This window comes from Vulpes lagopus, chromosome 3 (assembly GCF_018345385.1).
Source record: "Vulpes lagopus strain Blue_001 chromosome 3, ASM1834538v1, whole genome shotgun sequence".
Lineage (NCBI taxonomy): Eukaryota > Metazoa > Chordata > Mammalia > Carnivora > Canidae > Vulpes > Vulpes lagopus.
The window spans coordinates 28,527,384-28,539,658 of record NC_054826.1 but is presented as its reverse complement, the minus strand read 5'-3'; the positions used below and the strand labels follow the sequence as shown (position 1 = coordinate 28,539,658).

The 12,275-nt window shown below is 40.2% G+C and overlaps 1 protein-coding gene and 1 pseudogene across 20 annotated transcripts in view; both read left to right on the top strand.

The window, feature by feature from the left end:
- The window catches only part of SH3TC2 (SH3 domain and tetratricopeptide repeats 2), a 113,198-nt gene that overhangs the window by 33,118 nt on the left and 67,805 nt on the right, over positions 1–12,275 (top strand). The window contains exon 2 of one of the 20 annotated variants that reach the window (XM_041747676.1): positions 11,771–11,894. The exons of the other annotated variants lie outside the window; for them this stretch is intronic. The gene's annotated coding sequence lies outside the window, so the exon portion shown is untranslated. The remainder of the gene's footprint in view (positions 1–11,770; positions 11,895–12,275) is intronic. 20 annotated transcript variants of the gene reach the window in all.
- On the top strand, positions 4,887–6,622 carry LOC121486331 (annotated as a pseudogene).

Sequence of the window (12,275 nt, the reverse complement as noted above, 5' to 3'; positions counted from 1 at the left end):
TCTTAAAAACTAAATATACCTTTATAAGATCCAGTGATTGTACTTCTTGGTGTTTAAGTAGTTGAAAATTTATGTTCACACAAAAAATTGCACATGGATGTTCATAACAGGTTTATTCATAATTGCCAAAAGTTGGAGGCAACCAAGATGTCCTTCAGTAGGTAAAAGGATAAGTAAACTGTGGCTCATCCAGACAACAGATTATTATTCAATGCTAAAAAGAAACAACTTATCAAGCCATAGAAAGATGTGGAGGAACCTTAAATGTGTATTTCTAAGTGAAGGAAACCACTCTGAAAAGGCTATATACTGTATGTTTCTAACTCTATGACACTCTGGAAAAGGCAAGCCTATAGAGACAGTGAAAAGATCTGTGGTTATGGGGGAGGGGTTGTGATCGAATAAGCAGAGCACAGAGGATTTTTAAAACAATGAAAATATTCTGTATGATATTATAATGATGGCTTTATGTCATTATACATTGTCCAAAGCCATAACATATCCAATGACAAGAATGAATCCTAAAACTATAGACTTAGAGTGATTATGCTGTGTCAATGTGGGTTCATCCTTGGTGAATTATGTACCATTCTGGTGAGTCATATTAATGGAGGAGGCTGTGCATATGGGAGTGGGTAGTGGGTATGTAGGAAATCTCTGTATCATCTTCTCAATTTTGCTGTAAACCTAAAACTATTTGAAAAAAGTTTTAAAAAATCAACAGAGACTCAGAGAGATGGAAGACAATATCAAAAGGTCTAACATTAAAGACTCCCCACATAATTGGACTCTTCCAATAAGAAGCTAGATAGAATGGGGCAGACATCTTCTCAGAGGTATAAATTCAAGAAGTTCCATAAGATACATGAGAAGAAAACTATACCTAGTCACATCATAGTGAAAGTGTTGAAAACCAAAGGTAAAGAGAAAATATTGAAAGAACTAGGGGAAAAGATACATGACATACAGTAGAATATGACACTCTCTACTTTGACCAGACTTGAATCAAGTTCCTCTGAGTCTTCTTTCTGACTAGGTTCCAACCTTAGGCTCTGTCCTTGGTCCACCTAATGGGTTATGGAGAATCCTGCTGAGTCAATTTAGCAAAAATTCCATACTGAGTATCTCATCACCCTTGATGTCTGATCAAATTCCTCATCTACCCTCAATATCTTATCATTCTGGCTTGCCTTCAGTAAGAATTCTGTTGAGCAAGCCTAACAAGAATCCTCCTATCCCTGATGCTTTGTCTTAGTAATTTTCCATTTACCTGCCCTACTATTTGGCTATAAATTTTCACTTTCTTTGTTGTATTTGGAGTTGGGCCTGATCTCTCTCCCCTACTGCAAAACCCTATTGTTATAGTCCCTTCTTGAATAGACTCTTTCTTATCAGCTTTAACTAGTGTCCCCAATACTTTTTCTTTATAAAATATCAATTCCAAAGAGATCTGATTTCTCATCACATACCATGGGGGCCAGAAGATTGTAAAACAACACTCTATGATTAATAGGGAGTGATTGTTATAACTGACTAAAAAAAGGTAAGACCTAATGAATGCTATTCATGAGATAATACACTTTAAACATAAAGATAGAAAAAGCAAATGGATTGGAAAAGATACCATGTTAACTGTAAACACAAGAAGGCTGGAGTGACTGTTGTATATGAAAAAATATACAATAATTCCTGTATGGGCTCAATAATAGATCCTTCAAGTATACAAAGAAGCAACTGAAAGAATTAAAGGGAGAAATATAAATTGGACAGTCACAGTTGGGGGTTTTAGACCCTAAGTAATAAAAAGAACAAAAAAAAAAGCACACACAACTGAAAGAACACAAAAAGTCAGTAAAAGCAAAGGTCATCTGAAAAAACAACCATCTTGACATAATCAATATTTAGAGAACACTATATCCTATCACCATAGAATAGTTTTTTTCATGTACATGGTACATTTACTGAGACAGACCAAATTTCTGGAAGAATATGACCCATGCTTAAACTCATACTTCATCTACATATGGTCCAGACACCACGACCAAATACATCTTTGTAAGGACATTAATTTTGGCTATGACATTTACTTGTTTATAAATCTTCCATCACTCACCACTGCCTACAAGGTTAATTTAAATCTCTTCAGGCTGACATACAAAATGCAGCACAATCTGCTTGCCATGTTCCACCCTCTATCATCATGACTCATAATGCTCCATTCCACATATTTTTTTTTGGCCATAGTTTATATGGACTCTGTATTATCTGCCAAACATACATTGCACATTTGACTGCCAAGTCTTCATCCATTTCTTTCCCACTACTTTTTATACCCTCCCTCACAATTTTGCCTAGAATCATCTATATCCTTTAAGGTCCAAACTGCCTGGAAGGTATTTGGGGGCCATGTGAGGACATCCTGTGCTTCCATCAGTTCACCAGCTGCATGACTTAGGATATGTTAATTTCTCTTCCTATGCCTCAATCTTCTCATCTGTCAAATGTGTATAATATTAGTAGTTGCCTAATAAGATTGTCATGAATTTATTTTATTTTTTTAAAGATTTTTATTTATTTATTCGAGAGAGAGAAAGAGAGAGAGAGAGAGAGAGAGGCAGAGACACAGGCAGAGGGAGAAGCAGGCTCCTTGCGAGGAGCCCAATGCAGGACTCAATCCCTGTGATACTCAATCCCCAGACCCAGGATCATACCCTGAGCCAAAGACAAACATTCAACCCCTGAGCCACCGAAGTGTTCCAAGATTGTCATGAATCTAAATGAGCTAATGCAGATAAGGCACTTAGGAGGATGACTGACACATTGTGTGTATGATCAGTATGTGCTAGTTCTTATTTTGTGGCTATTATTGGTGGTGAGTTTTGAGAGACCATTTTAACTGGAAGGTGGGACAGGTGTCAGATTTTATAATTTTCTTATGGGCTTCTGCATCTCAGCCAGCATATCCTTAGCATAATCTCCAAGTTGGCTGTTGCTAAAGAGTATAGAAACATGCCCACAGCTCTGTTTGCAGAAATGAGGTGGATCTAACCAAGTCTAATTTCATCAGGGCCTTTTTTGTGATGAAATGGATTATCTTCAGTAGCACTCCAATGTCTTATATCTCCTCCCTGAATGTCAATAAGTCAGTGCCACTATATTAATTTGTCACATTTTGGATGGCTTAGTTGTAGGGGACACATTGGTAGCATGAGAACTTCTCTTTATTTCCACAGTGTCTTCAGTTGGCCTCTCCACCTGGTCACCTGTGGGACCCCATCACCAGAGACTGCACATTAGGTAGAGAAGGGGAAAGTGAGCCAGGAGAGAGGGAGAGGTGGAAGAAAGAAAGGAGAGGGGAACTGACTCATCGCACCTTCCCCCAAAGCATGCTCTAGATCACAGACCTCCCCAAAACACAGCAATGAGAGAAAAAACCCACAAACAGCCTGGCTACAATCAGCAGCCAGAGAGAGGATGGAGGTCCTGGTAATCATCCTGTGCACTATGCAGGTGGTCTGGCCACTGGGTGTCACTCTTAGTCTGTGTTCCTTTGATTTGGTGTCAGGTTTCTGGCTTTTGCTGGTCTTCCTCTTCCCACAGGCTCCCTTCCCTCCCTGTGCTGATCTATCTACCTTGGAAGGCTTTGCTGACTGCATAGACAGTACACGGAGAGTGAAATCACCCCAAATGCAGATTTTTGATCTGCACATGGGAAAGTAACGTGCTTGTCACAATAGCAAGCAGTAACTAGTTCTACAGCAACAGCATCTAGAAAATTAGCTTTTTTGTTGTTGTTGTTAAAGATTTTATTTATTTATTCATGAGAGACAGAGAGAGAGGGAGAGAGAGAGAGGCAGAGACATAGGCGGAGGTTCCAAGCAGGGAGCCCAATGTCGGACTTGATCCCGGGATCCAGGACCACACCCTGAATCGAAGGCAGACGCTCAACCACTGAGCCACCTAGGCGTCCCAAAAATGAGCTTTTAAAACAGAAATATTTCATTAATTTTATCATTATTACTATTATTTCCCCCTTTATATATTTTTTGCTTTTTATTTTATTAATATCTCTATATATTTTAAAGATTTTATTTATTTATTCATAAGAGACAGAGAGAGAGGCAGAAACACAGGCAGAGGAAGAAGCAGGCTCCCTGCAGGGACCCTGATGCAAGACTCGATCCCAGCACCCCAGGATCATGCCCTGACCAAAGGCAGACTCTCAACCACTGAGTCACCCAGGTGTCCCAATATATTCTTATATTTTTATTTACTGTTTTAATTCTATAAAATTTAATAGTTAGATGAAGTGGAAATTAATCCAGAAAGAAGGATTGGGAAGAAAGACCTGAACATATAAAACCTTTAAAGAAATAGAAGTCATATTTAACAAATCTATTATTTTTACTTACCCTCTTTAGAACTTGGTGTGCATTTTCAATCTGAAGATTCATGTCTTCAATTCTGGAATATTCTCCATCATTTTCCTTGTGAATACTGACTCTGCGAGTCTCTCCAGTCTCTCCTGTGGAAGTTCTATTAGATTATCCTGGTCATCATAAAGAAGATGTGGTTTATGTATACAATGGAATATTACTCAGCAATTAGAAACGACAAATACCCACCATTTGCTTCAACGTGGATGGAACTGGAGGGTATTATGCTGAGTGAAATAAGTCAATTGGAGAAGGACAAACAGTGTATGTTCTCATTCATTTGGGGAATATGAATAATAGTGAAAGGGAATATAAAGGAAGGGAAAAGAAATGTTGGGAAATATCAGGAAGGGAGACAGAACATAAAGACTCCTAACTCGGGGAAACAAACTAGGGGTGGTGGAAGGGGAGGAGGGCGGGTGTTGGAGGGGAATGGGTGACGGGCACTGAGGTGGACACTTGACGGGATGAGCACTGGGTGTTTTTCTGTATGTTGGTAAATTAAACACCAATAAAAGTTAATTAAAAAAAAATAGTTAAACAGAGAAAAAAAAAAAAAAAGATTATCCTGGTCATCTCATCCTATCTTCCATCTTGTTTGGTTAATTCTTCTGTTTTCTTATTTCTCCATGCTGCATTCTGAGTGATTTATGCAGATCTGTGCTCGGGTTCATTGATTTTTTCCTCTGCTGTGCTAAATCTTTCGTTTAACTTATCCAGTGAGTCCTTAATTGCAGTGTCTTTGTTTTTTTGTTTCCAGGAGTTGAATTTTGTTATTTATCAGAACTGTCTGTTCCTTTTCCCATAATACTCTGTTCTTTCATTATGGTTCCTAAGTTTGAAAATCTCTCTCCCTCCCTCTCTCTCTCTCTCTCTTTTTTAATTAGGCTCCATACCCAGCATGGGCTTGAACTCACAACCCTGCATTTGAGAGCAGAGCTAAGATCAAGAGTCAGATGTTTAACTGACTGAGCCACCCAGGGACTCCAGTTTAAAACTCTTTTAAATTACTTTGTCTGCTTATTCTTTCATTTCCAGCTCTATTATTTCCCATTCTTTCAATGCTGATTTTTGGGCTGACCGCATCTGATGGTTTTCTCTCTCAGTAGTTAATTTCCTTGTGTGATTTGTAATCTCTTTATGATCTATGGTTGAGCCTTGAACAATGTAGGGATTAGGAGTGCTAAAACCCTTCGCAGTTGAAAATCTGTGTGTAACTTTTGACTTCCCCCAAACTTAACTATTGATGCCTACTGTTAACAGAACCCTTACTGATAACATAAACAGTCGATTAACACATATTTTGTATGTTCTATATACTGTATTCTTATAATAAAGTAAGCTAGATAAATTAAAATGTAATTAAGAAAATCATCAGGAGGGAGAAATGGTGATTTCAGGAAAGAGTGGTGCTCTGTCTGGCCGAGGGAGCGTGAAGGAAGCATGTATGACCTTCTACAATGAGGTGAAACAAATAGAGAAGAGAGATTCAGTTCTAACATCCATAAATCAGATTAAAAGGCTGACCTGTCTTGGCTCCTCCTACTTTACTTTGAACCCATTTGAGGATCTTCAGATAGATCCTGAGGCGACAGATGAAGGAATAAAAAAGAAGTTTTGATAGTTACCCATATTGGTGTATCCTGACAAAAATCAAGATGATGCTGATAACACAAAAGGCTTTGGAGGCTGTGAACAAAGCTTACAAGTTGCTACTGGATCAGGAACAAAAGAGAGGGCAGGATATCATTCACACAGGAAAATATTACACAGGACACACTGTGAGAGTGTGAGAAAAGCAATTAAGGGGGAAGGAAAATCCTACAAATGTGGGGGAGGATGATCCTAAGCTGTTTAAACAAGCAGTATATACAAACAGACCACAAAACTCTTTGCTGATCTGGAAATTAAAAGGAAAGAGAGAGAAGCCAAAGAGATGCATGAAAGGAAACAACAAAGGGAAGAAGAGATAGAAGCTAGAAAAAAAGACAAATGAGAAAGAGAGTGGTGGTAAAACTTTGAGGAAAGTTGAGATGGTCATGTGGACAGCTGGTGCACCTTCTAGGCATATCCAAAGGGTGCAGATAGAGGAGAATAACTGGATATTCCTGAGATCATCAAAAGTAAAAATGGAGTAGCGTGAACCACAGAGCCTTCCCACAACTCTCTCCCCTCCTCAGCTTTGAAGGATTCATTCTTTCCTCTCATTTCCACCCCAACATAGAGTGATATTTGCTTTTTAGTCCACTTTATTTTCAATATAATTTAACAGCAACCAGAGTAATTCCTTTGCACATTGAAATGAGAGGTTTGCTTTGAAAAGAAACCTTCTCCCCACTCCTACCCCTGGACCAACCAGGACTGGAAGGTGCCACCACTAGTCCTGCCTTCTCTTTCCACTGCCTGTAAAGGAACATTTTGCACTTCTCTGGCTTGTGAAGGTTAAAAACTTAGTGTATAGTTTGTGGAAATCAACCAATTAAATGTATTGAGTTAAAAAAAAAAAGAGAAAATCATAAGGAAAATACAATGACAACACTGTATTGTATTTATCAAAAAATATCTGCACGCAAGTGGACCTGTGCAGTTCAAACCATATTGTTCAAGGATCAACCATAATCTGAGCTACTCTTTAGCATTAAAAAAAAATTAGGTTTCTCATGAACCCTACACTGTGGAAGAGTAGTTTTTGTGATAATTTCTGTTGTCTCCCTAGAGAATGAACATTCAGGACTAGTTTTTGTCCCTTGACTGGGTTACCTACAGACTTTAGGGTAAATTCAGATCCTATCCCTTCTCAAGGAGCACAACTGGGTGTTTGATTTTTCCACACAAGTCCTCAGACAGACACATAGCTTCTCCAGGTGTCCTTGGAAGATGGAAAGGAGTTTTCTAATTCCTTTTTGATGGAATAGCGACACTTCCAGACTTCAAACTTTATGCAGGGAGCAAACTTTTACCTTCCCTGCTTGATGTAGGCCCAAAGTTATCTCTAGTAAGGAGGAGGGGGAATTAGAGGCCAACCCAGCTGCTCGGACTCATGTCCTGGCTAAGATCCTCCAGGGTCTTCATGGCATCTGTTCCCATTTATTCATAGGGCTTTGATTTCTGTGTTTGTTTCTGGATCCTAAGGATTTCCCTTTCTTTCCTTAAAAGTTAGTATGTATTAAAATATTTATCTTTGGGATGCCTGGGTGGCTTGGTGGTTGAGGATCTGCCTTGGGCTCAGGGCGTGATCCTGGGGTCCTGGGATTGAGTCCCACATCAGACGCCCTGCGGGGAGCCTGCTTCTCCCTCTGCCTATGTCTCTGCCTCTCTCCCTGTGTCTCTCATGAATAAATAAAATCTTAAAAAAATATATTTATCTTTGTCACATCTTTATCCTACTTTGACCTTTAGTGATTCAGTTTATTTTCTGATTTTCTTTCCTGCTTTTTTCCCCCCAGTGGAACAATCTAGGTTACTTATTTAAGCCATCTCCTGCCATAGCAAAGGAATGGAAGATCAGTGTACTAGTTATCATTTGATACAAGTAAGGAAGGTAAGCATAAGGTCCCATATACTTTTCTGATCCGTGTGCGCACTGATGGTCCAAACCAGTGCTGTAGTCCCCACTGGGTAGTGGTCTGGATTCTCTTTATTTATCTCCTCATAGCCGGTCAGAAGTAGATTGATGTAAGAGTTAAGGAATGGAGTGTGATTACCATCTCCCCAGGGAAAGGGCTTGGTCCCAATGTGGAGATGGGGTAGGTGACACACAGGGGTTTCTCCTGCTCTCTGTGATGCGACTTTAGGAAGACATTCAGCATGCTTATTCTCATGCTGGGGAGTGCTGCAGAGTAGGTGAGGGCCTTCTATCTGTGAGCTGATCTCTCCTGTCATGGGTGCCATGCAACACAGGTAGCCCCAGCTGTGCCCTGGACCCAGCTGCAACTGCCATTTTTTACCTCCATCTCCTGGTTTTCTTATCAAAGGTCTTCAAACAAGGTCATGTGAGCTGGGGGGGGTGGGGAGAGGAGAAGTTGCAGGGACCAACACCTTCCCCATTCTGAACCCTGTCCTTTGCCCTGCTTTAAACAGGGAAGCGGGATGCCTGCGTGGCTCAGTGGTTGAGCGTCTGCCTCCAGCTCAGGGCGTGATCCTGGAGTCCTGGGATCGAGTCCCACATCGGGCTCCCTGCATGGAGCCTGTTTCTCCCTCTGTCTGTGTCTCTGCCTCTCTCTCTCTCTCTCTCTCTCTCTCTCTCTCTCTGTGTCTCTCGTGAATAAATAAATAAAATCTTCAAAAAAATAAAAAAATAAACAGGGAAGCTCCTCTTGTGTCTTTCTCTACAGCAGCCTAGCTGGCAAGTACTTCATCCTTGTGTACCTCAGTTTCTTCATTTATAAAAAGAGAACAATAATAGTGCTCCTCACTGGACTATTGTGAGGACAAATGACATATACAAATGACAAATGACAAAGCCCTCAGGCAGTGCCTGGTTCAAAATAAGCATGATCTTTGTTGTTATTTACTGTTGTTAATTATTGTCATTATATTTCTTCTAAAAAATGATTCTGAACTAAAAAAAAATCTTTTCAGATGTAGAAAAGGTCTTAAAAGATACATAGATACAATCTAAACTGGGTGTTTTCTTAAAGAACTTTTAGTTTGAAAATTCTTTACTTCTATGCTAATTCTACCAGCAAGAAAGTTAATTTGAGCCAAGCTTGGCTAGCAAGGTTAGTTTTAGCCAAGTTTGGCTTGTGCCTAGCAGAATAGGCATAAAGATCTCTATTGTTTATGATAATTTTCTTCCAGCCCCCTGACATTCCTTCAACCCCACTTCCCATTCCATAGCAATTCTTTTCTTTTCGTAATGATTCACAATGAACTTGTTGTAACTGTTGTATAAGCTGCCTTCTGACTTGAGTCAGCCTTGCTTCATGGTTTGTCAACGTTGTGTCACCTGTCCCTAGACTTTTTGCTGAAATTGCCTAACTCTAAAGAAATTTTATCTAATGGATCTTCTCTAACCTTTACATTTATGGTAACCTCTTCTACATTTCCTATGAAAGTGGGGACCATGTAGTCTCAAAAAGGATAGGGTTAAGAAAGGGCTTTGCTGTCTTCTAAGAGAAAGTGCTATTGGAAGGGGCATTTTCATTCTTACTTCAGCCTGCTTGGCAACTGTTCAGTCCAGGTCCACAGTGATGAGCTGGTGACAGCACTACTTACTTACGAGCATGATTATATTATGAATCAATGAGATGATGGGTCAGGATTCAGCCATGAAGAGTGAGTATTGATGGTCTTCTTTCACTTCTCAGTGAAAGAAGTGGGAAGAAAAATCATAGGTCTGAGGCCTTGTCCTGACTCCCCTCTTCTGGTTACCCTCCTCGGACCTTAATTCAGGTGCAGGAATATTACCTACCATCTTCAGTGACGAGGTGAGATGTTCTTTTCAGGCTTAGGAAAGTGACAGGAGATTGGAGTGGGCCTGCTTGCCTATAGGTTGTTCATATTGATATAACATCTGCCACCAGTTGATTGTATGTTCTAGTATCTTCTGAAGGCCCAAGCTCCTCCAGAGCAATAGGATCTTTTTAACTGTGAAAGGAGTTGTTCCAATCCTATCCATGAAGTTGTAGCTATAGTCATAATTGAGTTGATGATGTGGATAATAGTTGATTGGTATAATTGGTATAAAAAATCCAGGGTTACATAGACCAGGTTGTCTTATACTTAGTGGAAGCAGCATTCAGAATAGTAAGCCAGGCTTTCCCAACCTTTTACCTCTACTGAGGTTTGTGGATACCATGTGGTTGAGGAGTCCCTCAGTAAAAGAAGGCTGTGATTACTTTGCCTCAGCCAGGCAGGTTAGTGACCACCTTAGGTTACCCTGGAGCTCACAGCACAGTCTCAGTAGCAAGGTTGACATTCTAATACTTGAGAGGGGGTGGTCAGAGCCAGTTGTGGGATGTTATATATATCATGCCTAAGATGGGGTAGCAGGGAAAGTGTGGGCTTTTTTCCTAGTCCTTTTGAGGGCCAAAATTTGACACTCTCTTCTGAAGACCAACAGCTGCCTCATTATCAAAATGAATCAGTCTCATTAGTTAAAGGTTAGTTAAATGTAGTTAAAGGTACATATATATATATATATATATATATATATGTACAAGGGAAGGCTCCAGCTTCATTCTTTTGCATGTGGCCATGCAATTCTCCTAGCACCATTGGTTGAAAGACTATTTTTCCCTCCATTGATTCAGTAGCTTTGTGGAAAATTAATTGACATGGGATTATTTCTGGACTCTCGATTCTATTACAATGATCTATCCTTATATCAGTACCAACTGTCTTGATTACCATTGTTTTACAGTAACGTTTGAAATCAAGAAGTGTAAAATTGAGAACTTTATCCTTTGTTTTCAAGACCGTTCTGGCTATTCTGGGTTTCTAAGTCTTCATATGAATTTTAGTGTCTGCTTGTCAATTTCTAGAAAAGAAACTGCTAGGATTTGTAGAGATTACTTTGAATATGTAGATTAATTTGGGCAGTCTCACCACCTTAACAATATTAAGTCTTCCAAATTCATGAACATGAGATGTTTTTCCTTCATTGAGATCTTTAATTTCTTTCAATGATGTTTTGTAGCTCCCAGAGTATGTTTTGAGTTCTTTTGTTAATTATATTTCTAAGTACTTTATTATTTTTGATACTATTGTAAATGGAATTGTTTTCTTTTTCTTTTTAAAAGATTTTGTTTTTATTTATTAATGAGAGAGAGAGAGAGAGAGAGAGAGGCAGAGACACAAGCAGAGGGAGAAGCAGACTCCATGCGGGGAGCCTGATGTGGGACTCGATCTGGGGACCCCAGGATCATGCCCTGGGCTGAAGGCAGCGCTAAACCGCTGAGCCACCCAGGCTGCCCTGGAATTGTTTTCTTAAATTAATTTTTGGATTGTTCATTGCTAATGCAGAGAAAAAAATGGATTTTTTTAAAAGTAGGCTCCCTGCCCAACGAGGGCTCACACTCATGACTGTACTCACCAGACTGCTCACAGCTGTGAGATAAAGACCTGAGCTAAGTTCAAGAGTCAGACACATAGTTGACTGAGCCACCTAGGCACCCTTCCAAAAATTGATTTTTGTATACTGTTCTTCTATCTTGCAACCTTGCTATAATATTAGTCCTAATGGTTTTTAAAAATTGGATTCCTTATGATTTTCTACATATAAGATCATATCACCTGAGAGTAGAGATAGTTTTAATTCTTCCTTTCCAACTTGAATGCTTTTCTTTTCACTTTTGTTGTTGTTGTTGCCCCAATTGCCTTTAAATCTTCAGATCTTCCAACCTCCCTCATCACCTGGGCAGTGAGAAAGCAGTCCCTGCCGGTTCTGTATCCTCAGGTGCTCTCTGTGCCTCTGCTGTCCCCTTTCAGTCTGGGCTGTGAACACTGACCTTGAAGGTGAGTGGACTAACAGGCACAGTGAGAGCAGGGAGGAGAAAGAGGTAATGGGGAGGAGGACGGGACAAGGACATCCCAAATGCAGGGTAGAGGCAGGGCTTGTAGGGCCTGCTTGTGGGTGCACCTCTGACTATGTCCATGGCTCAGCTCGGGAGCCTGAAGACAGTGTGGACCATAGAGAGGTGGGGCACTGGTCTCCACAGGGCTGTCTGTCCAGGCCAGACCAGGCCAGGCCAAGCTCAGGGAGTAGTGATATACCCCAGGATTCACCTTGTGGCCAGAATTAGGAGCCAGAAGCCCCTGCCTGGGCTCCTGCGACTGGTTCATGTATCCTCGTCTTTGTCTACAGTCTTGAATTCCAAGAGGAGCAAAATGAAATAT